This window comes from Phacochoerus africanus, chromosome 2 (assembly GCF_016906955.1).
Source record: "Phacochoerus africanus isolate WHEZ1 chromosome 2, ROS_Pafr_v1, whole genome shotgun sequence".
Lineage (NCBI taxonomy): Eukaryota > Metazoa > Chordata > Mammalia > Artiodactyla > Suidae > Phacochoerus > Phacochoerus africanus.
This window is the reverse complement of record NC_062545.1, coordinates 56,231,471-56,244,085: the sequence shown is the minus strand read 5'-3', so window position 1 is coordinate 56,244,085 and position 12,615 is coordinate 56,231,471. Positions and strand designations below refer to the sequence as shown.

General features: G+C 44.1%; 1 non-coding gene across 1 annotated transcript; it reads right to left on the bottom strand.

The window, feature by feature from the left end:
* Nucleotides 1-2,042: 2,042 nt before the first annotated feature.
* TRNAE-UUC (transfer RNA glutamic acid (anticodon UUC)) lies at nucleotides 2,043-2,114 on the bottom strand. Its single transcript has one exon. It is a non-coding gene; the product is annotated as a tRNA-Glu (tRNA).
* Between the last annotated feature and the right edge of the window lie 10,501 nt (nucleotides 2,115-12,615).

Here is a 12,615-nt window from a genome sequence, read left to right as displayed (position 1 = left end):
GCTGTAGCCACTGGCCTACACCTAGCCATGTATGATCCGAGCCAAATCTGCGACCTACACCACAGCTCACAGCAATGCCGGATCCTTAACCCACTGAGTGAGGCCAGGGATCAAACCCACAATCTCGTAGTTCCTAGTCAGATTCATTAACCACTGAGCCACGACGGGAACTCCAAACAATCATTTTTTTAAAGACACGTCACCAAAAAAAAAAAAAAAAAGATATACAGATGGTTAGTAAAAGCAGGAAAGGATGCTCATCACCATTATTCATCAGGGAAATTCAATTTAAAACCATAATCTGGGAGTTCCCATTGTGGCTAAATGGTTTATGAACCCGACTAGTATCCATGAGGATGTGGGTTCAATCCCTGGCCTCATTAAGTGGGTTAAGGATCTGGCTTTGCCGTGAACTGCGGCGTAGATCCCAGACATGGCTCAGATCCTGAGTGGCCATGGCTGTGGTATAGGCTGTCCTCTCCAGCTCCAATCTGACCCCTTAGTCTGGGAACTTCCATGTACCACAGGTGCAGCCCTAAAAAGAAAAAAAAAAGCATAATCAGATACCTCTACACATCTATTACAATGTCTGCAGTTTAAAAGATTGACTGGCAAGGATGTGAAACAATTATGACTCTCACACACGGCTGGTTGGCATGGAATATGGGTAAATTCTTTAGAAAACTGTTTGATAGTTGCTTAAAAAATTAAACAAGCACCTACTATACGACTCAGTCATTCTACTCCTAGGTATTGATCCAACAGAAATAAAAGCATGTGTCACAAATGTTTATGGCAGTCTTTCTTATGCTAGCCAAGACCTGAAAACAAACCCAGATGTTCATCAACAGGTGAATGGACACACCACAGTAGAGTCATACAATGAAATATTATTCAGCAATGAAAAGGAGTGGACTATCAATACAATAACCCGAGTGGTTATGCTCAGTGAGGAGTTCCCATAGTGGCTCAGTAGTTAGTGAACCTGACCAGCATCCATGAGGACACAGGTTCGATCCCTGGCCTTGCTCAGTGGGTTAAGGACCCAGCGTTGCCATGAGCTGTGGTGTAGGTCATAGACACGGCTCAGATCCCACATTGCTATGGCTCTAAGTGTAGGCCGGCAGCTGTAGCTCTGATTCCCCTAGCCTGGGAACCTCCATGTGCTGCAGGTATGGCCCTAAGAAGACAAAAGAAAAAAAAAATTATTATGCTCAGTGAAATAAGCCAGACAAAGAGACTAAGTACTGTATGATTCCATTTACATGAATTTCTGGAAAACCTGCCAACTAATCTATAGAGGCAAAAAGCAGGTCAGGGCTACCTAGGAAAACAAGGCAGGGGAAAGGAAGGAAAGAGGGATTATAAAAAGGCACAAAGCAACTTTGGGGGGATGGATATGTTTATGATTCTGACTGTGATGATGATTTCATGGGTGTGTACATTCTTTAAAACATAATGTTGTGAACATGAAATATGTATGATTTTTGTCAATAAAGCTGTTTTCAAATGCCTTTGCTCTTGAAACTCAAATGTATTTTCTCTCTTTCCTTCTTTTTTTTTCTGTGTTAATTCTTCTCCAAGGCAAGATACGCCACCAGCTGAACGAAGGAAGGATAAAGTATACAAGGATGTGCACAAGGAGAATAAATCTAAGTTTATATCTCAAAATGCACCAGGTTCTACAAGCACTGGAGTCCAGTGGAGGGAACATTGGACAAATGGTGGCAAATTTGCCCATGTTCCATAACTTCCCTTTCAGGAGGGTTCTCTTGGTATGTACATGTGTCGGACTTTGTCGTACAAATCTTGGGGGTTGAGGAGCTTGTCCATATCAAAAGTGTGAAGTGAATAGATCTTATATACAGTATTCTTCAATTCCTCTCCATGAACACTTCCTTAATTTTCTTACTACTCTCCTTCCCCACCCATTCTTATTTATTCTCCAATCTAGACCCATTTCTTTCATATATATATATATATATATATATATTTTTTTTATTTTCAGCCATGGCATGCAGCAACTTAATGTGGGACCTCAGTTCCCAGACCTGGGATTGAACCCGGGCTGCAGCGATGAAAGCGCTGAGTCCTAACCACTAGACCATCAAGGAACTCCCAAGACCCACTGCTTTCATGATTCCACCAACTCACTCACTCCTGCATATTCTGGAAGACTCAGAAAGTTATATGATAAATTTAGCCTGAATAAGATATTAGTAATTCAGTGTGAATCATTACACCTAGCACAGGGTTTAAGAACAAAGATGCTGGAGCCAGGCTGCCTAGATTCAAATCCCAGATCCATCCCTAACTGGCTGTGTAACCTTAACTCAGAACCTCGGTGTCTTCATTTGTAAAATAAGCATAATAGTACCTATCTCATGGGTTAGTCATGAGGATTAAATGATTCAATATTTCTAAAGCATTGAGAACAGTATCTGGCACACAGCAAACACTACATAGATATTTCTAAAGCAAATTAATTAAACGGGCAAGCACTATAGTTTTAAAATGAAAGAGGTTTCCATCAAGAAAACTAACTTTGGGAGTTCCCCTTGTGGCTCAGCAGTAATGAACCAGACTAGTATCCACAAGGATATGGGTTCAGCATCTGGATCCAGGGTTGCTGTGAGCTGCGGTGTACGTCTCAGATGTGGCTAGGATCCCACGTTGCTGTGGCTATGGCTGTGGCAAAGGCCAGCAGCTGCAGCTCCAATTCGACCCCTAGCCAGGTGCAGTCCTAAAAAAGAAAAAAAAAAAGGAAAGAAAGAAAGGAAGAAAATGAACTCTTAACAGTAGTGGAATCATATGTTTTCTGGAAGTCCTGTGGCAGAGATGTCCATCAAGAGATGAAAGCATCTTTCTGGCATATATCAGGTCCTCCTACCCAAGTTTCCACCTCTACATCAGCCTACTGTAGGATGCTCATTGCCCATGTTGTGAATCCAAGCAGGTGCCAATGTCACCCCTCTTGATTTAGGCCAGAGCTCACCACTGTCCTCAGAGCTGCAATCTCAGGGCTCTGATCCACTGAAATCGCTCAAACTCCTAAGCCTAAGAGCTGCCCGCCTCTCAGCTGAAAACACAGTAAGTCTGCTGCTGCAGATTCAAGCAGTAATAAGCACACATTGCTAATTCATTTCTGAAACCTCCTGGGTGAAATCTTAACTCTTTCAAGGATATGTAAACCCAGACTGAAACGCTCATTAAAAACATTTCAAAGCTGTTAATCACAGTGGCTTTTAAAAGGCAGTGGAGCCACAGCAGCAGCTGAAGAGAACCCAAAGTTTCTCAGTGTTATTTATTCCTCTAGTGCCTAAGCCCTCTTGAGAAAAGAAACTATATCCAGAAGGCTTAGAAGATTTTGCCTGAAAATCTATTAACCCAGTATTGGCAGGAATAGGATATAGCCTTAGCCACCATATTATTCTTTAAGTTTGCCATTAGGAAGGTTTTCGGGTTTCTGGCTTAGTGGTGTGTCCTTACCCTACAGGAAAGCAAACCTAATTTATAACACAGCCAATTTTCCGTCTGGGTCCTAGGGTCCAAGACCACAGGGACCTGTTACTCACCATTCTTCCTATAATCCTTTATTGAGTATCTGCTTTGGGGAAATGCTTTGTAGCACAAGCCCAGTCCTTGGGAGTATGGTAACCATCCCTCCCAAGGCCCCATTCTCAAAACCCTGATGTGAGATGAGGGTAAGCAGTGTGTATATGTAGGATGTATCTCCATGAAACTTCTGGTTCAGGCAGGGTAGCCACCCGAACCCAAACCAACCCTTCTAATGGTCAGCAGGTGCTAATCGCATTTTCTTCCATAAACGTTATAATTGGCAGGGGCTGTATTTAGCTGGACCTGTGGAAAATACATTGACCTGGCTGCCAGCCATTTGTAAACAGAGAGTAAGAGGGAGAGGAAATTGTAAAAGAGGAAAGGAGAACATACAGCCTAGAGCTCCCGTTGTGGCTTAGCAGATTAAGAACCAAACATAGTGTCTGTGAGAATGCAGGTTTGATCCCTGGCCTCACTCAGTGAGTTAAAGGGACTGGTGGCCCACATGAATGGACATCTCCAGTGGTGACAGGTGTCAGCAGCCCCCTACAGGCCATGGGCAAATAGAGAATGCAACATGATAGCTGTAAGAACTGGGTCCATGACTGCACATGAGATAGCCCCAGAAACTCTCAGCGATAGGAGTGGAGTTGGAAAAGGAGCCTCAAAAATATTTTGGAAATCTGATATGGGCTGGTGGGCAAACCCTCCTGTATCTCACTTTTTTTTCCTCTTTTCGTCTTTTTAGGGACACACCCACAGCATATGGAAGTTCCCAGGCTAGGAGTCCAATCAGAGCCACTGCTGCTAGCCTATACCACAGTCACAGCAACGCCAGATCCGAGCTGCATCTGTGACCTACACCACAGTTCACGGCAACGCAGGATCCTTAACCCACTGAGCGAGGCCAGGGATCGTGTCCGCAACCTCATGGTTCTTAGTTGGATTTGTTTCCACTGTGCCACGATGGGAACTCCTCCTATATCTCACTTCTGTTTGTTAACCCTACACTGTGCATCCAGAGAAGGAAAATTTTCTGTGTAGAAAGCAAAGTTTCCTTTTAATTGTACTCCCATCTTTGAGGAGTTTGCATTCTACTTCCCTTGTTCTTGGATATGATGAACAAGGCCACCTAGACTCTTAATCATATTATGAACTTTCCCATCTGTACCCCCATCACACACTCTCTTGGAGGACTATGGTTTCCTGATGTATTTTCATCTTATTAAAAAGAAAGTGGATTTCCATAATAGAAAATAGCAATGACAGATCTAATCAAACCTCTCATATAATCGGGGTTTCATTAGCACTTTCAAAGTTCCTACCTCCTGAGGGTGGAAATGTGTGCGCCATGAGATAGCAGCATGACAGAGAAAGCCTGCCATTAAACTTAAAACTGGAATCCAAGGTAAATAAGAAACTCAAGAGCTTTTGCAATGACATAAATATCTACCTTAACTCAGACCACACTTCAGCAAAGCACCAAGGTCCCTGATCTCAGCAGGATGGGTCTTCCTTCCACTGTGCTAAGCATATGTGAGTGCCAATGTGAAATCTGAATAATGCTTTGAAGGAATATAGCTCATTCTGGGAAGATGAAAGCCCTGTGCAGACAGCATTATCTCCTTAGTTCACACACATCCCCTATGCGAACAGTAGATAGGAAGTAGGTATTTATTCTGAGTTTCTGACTCCATTAGTGTGGAATGATTTGCATATTTATGGGAACAGAAGGACCCCTGGAAATGAATACAGGGAAAGAAGAAAGATGCAGGACCAAGGTTAGCCACAGTTATAGGGCAAGGTGGTGGCCAGTAGATGACACTGTTTGTCTACCCGGGGGTGATGGCACCAAGGAGCGAATGCATGGGCTTGTTCATGAAAAAGGAAGACGTTATGGGTGTGTGCAGAGAAGCAGTCGTAATAGAATGGAAAGGAATAACAGGATCAAAGGAGAAAAAAGCAATGACAAGAAAGGGGCTGAGGGGTCAGAATAGAGAGAGCTCCATACAGCCTATGAGCAAAGAATTTGGACTTAATTTGGCAAAACATGGGGAGTTGTTGATGGTTTTATAATAGGGTTTGCTGTGTCAGAACCAACCACAGGAAAAGTGACCTGGAAAGAGAGAGTAGAGAGTGTGGAAGAGAAAGACTTTCTAGAGTTTCATAGTAGGCTCCATTAAGACCAAGCTTTGAGCTTGAGACCTTGGCTTCTAAAGCATCAATGCATCACCCTCTCTCAAGCTCTCCCACGGCCACTGAAGGTACTGAGTCTTTAGTGTATTAGGCTCTCCATAAGGGTAGGGGCAGAGAAGCATCAGTTCTGTGTGCATTGGGGCTTCCTCCTCATTGCCAGCTCATGCTGAGCTGCCTCAGGTGGCTTAAGCTCTGGTCCTCAAATCTCTAGGCACTTGGCTACTCTCTAGACAGCCAACCCATGAAGACTGGCAGCCTAGCGGAAGTCCTGGCTCTGCCTCACCCTTATCTCTTTTGACACTGCTTTTCCTTGTTCCCTCCTTGCCAGCTAATCACTTCCTAACAGTGACACAATGGTACTTAATTCAGCAAATATTTATGAAGCATCCCATGTGCCAGGCATCATGTTACAGATATTGGTAAGATCCCAGTGAGCAAGTTGCCGATACCCTACCTTTGCTGACCTGTGGTCTCGTGGATTCAGTATAAACCACAGACCTGTGGATGAAAGTTGTTTGAACTTATTAACTCTGAAAAGTCTCCATTTAGCAAACCTAAACAAACTCTGATGTCCATGCATTTGCCTTTCGGGCGTCTTCTACTTTGCATTTCATAGGAGCTGTGCTGTGCCCTATAAGCCGATTGGCAGTTTTTTTGGCTTCTATCCATCTATACCAGCAGTATACCCACTGCCCCAGCTGTGACAACCAAAAAGGTTTCCGGACATTGGTAAATGTTCCTTGGGAAGAAAAATCATCCATGAATAAGAACCAACACGAGGGTGGTTCATCCACCACTGAGGAGCCGAACAACTTTATATTCAATCTTAATGTGTAAGGAAAAGTGGGCCCCACATTTCAGCTTCAGTTTCTTTTTACCATAACTGGTCTCTTCATTCCATTGAAGATGCTGCTCCCCAGATTCTAGAAAATGGGGACCTGGGCAAGGAACGGGGTTGCCAGAGGAAGGGCACCACCTGTACTTCCCAGCCCAAACCAGGGGTGGACAGACTCAGGGAGGGTGCCTGGATTCCAGGGTAAGCAGTGGCCTCCCTCCTTCTCCCCTTGGCTTGAGGGCACCTGCCAGAGCTGCAGTGGCTTTGACCCCTGCTCTCCATGCATGGAAACAGTCTTCACTGGGAAAGAGGCACTGAATTCCATTGTCCACTCATGAGTGGGAGGGAGGGGACATCAGCCGCAGGGGGCCTCTTCCTGCAGTTGGGGATTTGGTCCACTCCCAGGAATACCAAAGGTTTCCAAGACACTGGTTTCCAAGGCCAAGATGAGGTGATAGAACTATGGAGACGGTACCCACAAAAATAACGGCAATTTACATCTGCATCTTAGGGTGTGAGCACTGAATTTAAAAGAGAAGAGAGCTTAATGAGGCTTTGGTTCTGCAGAGACTCATTGAGTTATCAAGGTCCATGATGCATCCTCTGCTTTACTCAATGGAAAAATAAACTTGTCGGTGCTCCTGAAGTGAATGCAATTCAGGAAGACCAACATAAACTAATCAGACTCCCCCGAGAGAGATGCAGGGGCCAGGTGGACACTTTATTTGTATTCATATAAAGTGAGCAGCATGCCTTCCAGGGCCTGAGTATTTGTACCTGCTCTGCAGGCTACCTCTCTCCTTATATCAAAGTTCCTAAGGTTTGGTCAATACACAAATTCTTTTAACAAATTTATTTAACCAATTTTTATTGAGTGCCTTCTAGGTGCGAGGGTCTATGCTAGCAAAGCAGACAGAATGATTTTTGCCCTCTTGGAAGGTGCAATAATCATTATAAGCTTCTTCATTGGCTAGTTAAGCAGAGGAAAGAGTATGAAAGGGTGTTAAGGAATATATCCTGGATAGAGAAAATGCTGATACACTATTTTAAAACCACAACAGAGGAGAGAACTGCTATCTTCTTTGAACAGTCATGTTTAAGCTCCAACAAATTCCAGCCTCAATGCATACTTGCTTATAAATAAAGACAAACGATCATGCCTCCCTGAGTGGATGCTTCTACATTTGTGAAATGAGATGTTAACATTTTTTTTCTGTCCTCTAGTGCAAGGCTGTTGTAAACAAAACACATGCAAGAATCTTTGGAACTAATGAAGGGGATGGTGGTCAGAGTGGCGGTGGTGAGAGCACTGCTTGTGTTTGGTTTCATTTCATTCAAGAAATGGTTTGTAGGAGCTCCCTGGTGGCCTAGTGGTTAAGGATCCTGCACTGTCACTGCAGCAGCCTGGGTTGCTGCTGTGGTGTGGGTTTGATCCCTGGCCCAGGAACCTGCACATGCCAAGGTTGTGACAAAAAAAAAAAAAGAAAAAGGCGTTTAGGTACCTACCCTGTGTTCAGCTCTAACTTAAAAGGAAAAACCAGGGCTAGTGTAAATATTGCAGGTTAGCACAGATTTTTGTAAACCTGCTGATGTTAAAAAAAAAGAAAAAAAGAAAAAAAAAACCACAGAGACAATTTGTCATAATACTCTAAAAGAGCTTGTATTCAAGAAAGGTATATTGAGAGTCTTGGTGTGCCAGGAACCGTGGGTCTGTTTACAGAAGTAAAAATGGAAGATCTGGGGATCATATCCATGGATCCAATAAGAAGCCTTCCTCTTGCTGCCTACTTCCTGAGGATCATTGGTTATGGTTGGCAAATTGCTAAGTATGTGTAAAGTCTGTAACATTATTAATTCAGTTGTCATTCACGAAGAATAAGAGGAGGAAAGAGGAAGAGGAAAGCCTATCACATGCCCACTAAAATAGCAAAGAAAATGCTTAATGTGAACAAAAATAAAGACCTTCCTCCTCTCAAATCCTATTTCCAAAATCATTTCAAAGGGTTATTATTAAACTCTAGAAAGTCTTGCAACATAGGATACTATATTAAATTTCAAAGATCCATTAAGTGCCATTTTGCTGTGGTGAAAGGCAAGGTAAAGAGGACTAATTCAAAAGGGGAAAAAAAAAATCTTAGAAGAGAAATTTATTTTAAAGGTCAGTTTTTCTCAAGAAAGAGTTGAAAACCTTCCATAGGTTTTCAGTGGCTGGACTTCCGTCAAGGTTACTTTCTCCCCTTAAGGCTCAGAGTCAGAGGAGACAGTCTCATCATGTTCCACAGGACAAGTTCAAGTCACAATGATGTGAAGAAGTGTCACACTATTTATCCTCTTTCTTAAACTACCAACTGCCTTCAGCTTCCCACCTAAATATCATGCTCCCATTGCAGCTTTAGAATGAGCTTCTGTCAAGCAATCACACGGAACAAGACATAGAAGGGGCCACAAGCTAAGTTTTATTTACTCTACTGCTAGTGGCCCTCAACTGGGGGCAGGTTTGCTCCTCAAGGGACATTTGGTCATGTGTGGAGTTATTTGTGGTTGTCACAAATTGGTTAGGAAGTATAACTAGCATCTAGTCAGTGGAGACCAGGTCTGCTAAACACCCTAAAATGCCCCCAAACAGCCCGCCACATCCAGGAGTTACCTGGCTCCAAAGATACACAGGATCAAGACCAAGAATCCCTAAGGTACTGTGATTCTCTATTTTTCTACCCCAAAACACTACTCTCTTGCTAATGAATACAGTATGTGGACAAGGGCATAATCCACGGACCATTAAGAGAGCCACATCAAGCCCTTTTAATTAATGGACAAGCCTACTCAGTTCGTTATCCTTTTCCCCCTCTTATTCATTCTTTATTCATTTGGGGTGGAAGCACAGGTGCCCATGGATGCCACCAGCTCATAGAACAGAGGGAGAGAATGTTGCTGTACTCATGCCATCTGGGCTGCAGGCCAGTCAGGCTTCAGCATTTTGCGTGGCTTATAGCCTTGCTTTGCCAGGCATTGGGGAGTTGAAAAACAAGTCCCAGGGGAACGCGCTCGACTGTATCTCAGTGTGTGAGAGGAATCACAGAGAACTGGGTGATGTAGTACTGGTTGCCTGGTAGGGAAGACAATAAAAATGTTCAGCAAAGAATTAAGCCCAAGAGCAGGAGATGAGGAAATGATGAGAGAGTCAATACGGTAAATGAAGATGGCAGGTCACATGACAGGGGGCACCCCGAGGGGCTACGGCAACATGTGGAGCGCTTACCATTGTCCCTTCCTGCCACATCGGAGCCCATCTACCACGCCCTTCTGGTGGATCATCTTTATTTTCGTCTATTTACGTGCTGCCGTCAAGCAATGGGCTCTGAGCCAGAATAAAGCCTCACCGCCTTCCTCCAGTTCACAGAGGTTTATGTTTCTCTGTCTCATGTGGTCCGACCAAGGCTTCCGTCACAGATCATGCCTGTTAATGAGGAAAGAGCCCTGGCCCGATAATCTCAGTAGATTCTCTGCTGTGTGATTCAGCATTGTTAATACTCAGATGTTTTCTATCGGCTTTCCCTCTGAATTGTTCAGAGGCCATTTCTGACTGTACCACAAGTCTCTACTTTTCAACTCATCTCTTCCACACGGTTTGTCTCCAGTCAATACCTCGTTGATATCTTTGGGGAGGGCAGAGGGGCCTGCAGGAGAGGGCACCCAGCCAGGGCCTGGCAGCTTATTTACAGCTGAGTAAGTAACTGAGCTCTGAGAGCCCGAAGCAAAGGCAGAAGGTCAGCCCACTTTCTTCTGATAGCTTCCCTGTCTCAGCCATCCTCACAACCAAATCATCCAACCAAAAACACCTAGGATTTGGGGAGTCACTAAGTTTAACCCACCCTTTGCTGTCAGGACTCTCCCTGTAACTCTGGGAGGAAGCAGGTGATCTTCTCTCAGCTGGTTGGAAGCTCACCCATCACATCTTCTGAAGTTGTTTGCATTAATATTATCAAGCTTTTTCAGAGAGGCAACGCATCCTTTTCTTAAATTCTGTCTCTTTTCTCACCCTGGAATTCCAGAGTTCCCCTGTGGGGCCTATATCCAGGCTTCAAAGCTCCAGGGGGGACAAGGAAACTTTTGCTGTGAAACTTGACCTAGGGAACCTAAGATTTGAACTCACCTCCTGGACATCTCTCCTTTTGCCTCTCAGGCACCCCCTTAGCTCTACCCTCTCACCTTGGCCTGGTAATGGGGCCTCTGGCCCGATCCTGACTGTGCTGAATTTCTGGTCCATCCTGACTGGCCTTCTCCGTGCTGGTAAACACAAGCATGAGGCCTGCACGGGTGATGGTTGCACAGAGCTCTCCATTTCTCTGCAACTTGCCCTGAGGCAGTTACATTTTTTTAGTGATCTCTTCCCCAAGGTCATATAAATCAACCTTGTATGATTAAAACATAATGTAAACACTGTAGTCACCCCCAAGATTGACCACCTTCCTTTCTGTCATCATTAGTTAATCACCAGATATCAAAAACCACCTGTGTTTATGGTAAAAAAGGTTTCTCTTTGCAAACTCAAAAGAGACAGAGGATAGAGACAGAGAAGCTCAGCCCACGTTTTAAAGGAGGAAGCTTCAATCAAAAAGTGGATGAAGGAGTTACTGCTGTGGCACAGTGGGTTAAGAATCTGTGGTGGCTCAGGTCGCTGCAGAGGTGCGGGTTCAATCCCCACCCCAGCACAGTGGGTTAAAGGATATGGCATTGCTACAGCTGCAGTGTAGGTCACAGCTGCAGCTTAGATTCAATCCCTGGCCCAGGAACTTCCATAGGTTGCAGGTGCAGCCATAAAAAATAAAAAAAAATTGGATGAAGAAAAACTTTGAAGCATCCACTGAACCTATCCCATGACCCCAGTCGGTCTTAGAATGGGTGCTCTATGTGTGAATGTTCATTCAGCTCAGGACAGCCATGAAGCTCAAGTTATCCCTATTTCATAGATAGAAGTCAATAGTTGAAAGTCAGTGTTCCCTAGGGGTAAATGGCTTCATCATGACTCAAACGGGGTTGGGCCATTTCCACCCTGCTTCTCAAAATCACTGCACTCCAGATGAGAGCCAAATCCCCCGAACCCTGGGAAAGACAGAACAATCCCACTGAGCCCTGGGTTAAATTCCTACATACATATCTCAACACTGTGACTGGCCATTCCTACCTCTTGATTGATCTGGTGCATGTTGCCTGTCCCTGAAGACAAGAAATATCAACTTTCTGTGTCATACCAAAAGATAGCATGTTAATTCTGGGTTACCCAAGGAGCCAGCAATGAACTTCCTTGCCTAGAAAGAAAAGTACAAGTCTGAAAGCTAAGTTTTGCCCTAACAAGATTCCAGCAAGTCACTTAATCTTTGTGGTCTTGATTTCCTCTCTGAACAAATTGGAATTCACACCAATAAATAGTTTTTTATCATCTACTCTGTGCCAGGAGGCACTATTCCAGATGCTGGAAACACAGAAGTGAACCAGACAGTCTCTTTCCTCATGGCCCTTACATGCTATGGGGGAACAGAAGCAATAAACAAATAAATAAAGATGAGGGTTCCAGAGAATGATAAGGCCTTTAAGGACAATAAACAGAGCATGTGTTAAGATAGGGATAGAGTAGGGCAGTGATTCTTTAGAGTGGTCAGAAAACTTTCTTTGAGAAGAAAACATTTTAGCTGAGAGCCGTACGGTGAGGAGATAACCATTTGGAAGGACAGTCAAGGGAAGAGCATTCCACAGAGAGAACAGTCAATGCAAAGGCCCTGGGGCAGGACCCCCAAGTGACAAGTTCAAGGAGCAGAAAGGAGGTCAGTATGGAGAGAACATGGAAAGCAGAGTAGGCAAGGTTAAGACTGGTGTAAGACACCAAGTCCAGATCCTGTGGGGCTTACAGCCCATTGTTACTAATAATGTCTGCCTTCCTGACCCAACAGCATTATTGTAAGGCTCAGGTTGGATAACACTTGAAATGGGAAAGAAAGTCCTTAAAATAGTTACAGCCTAAACAAAGA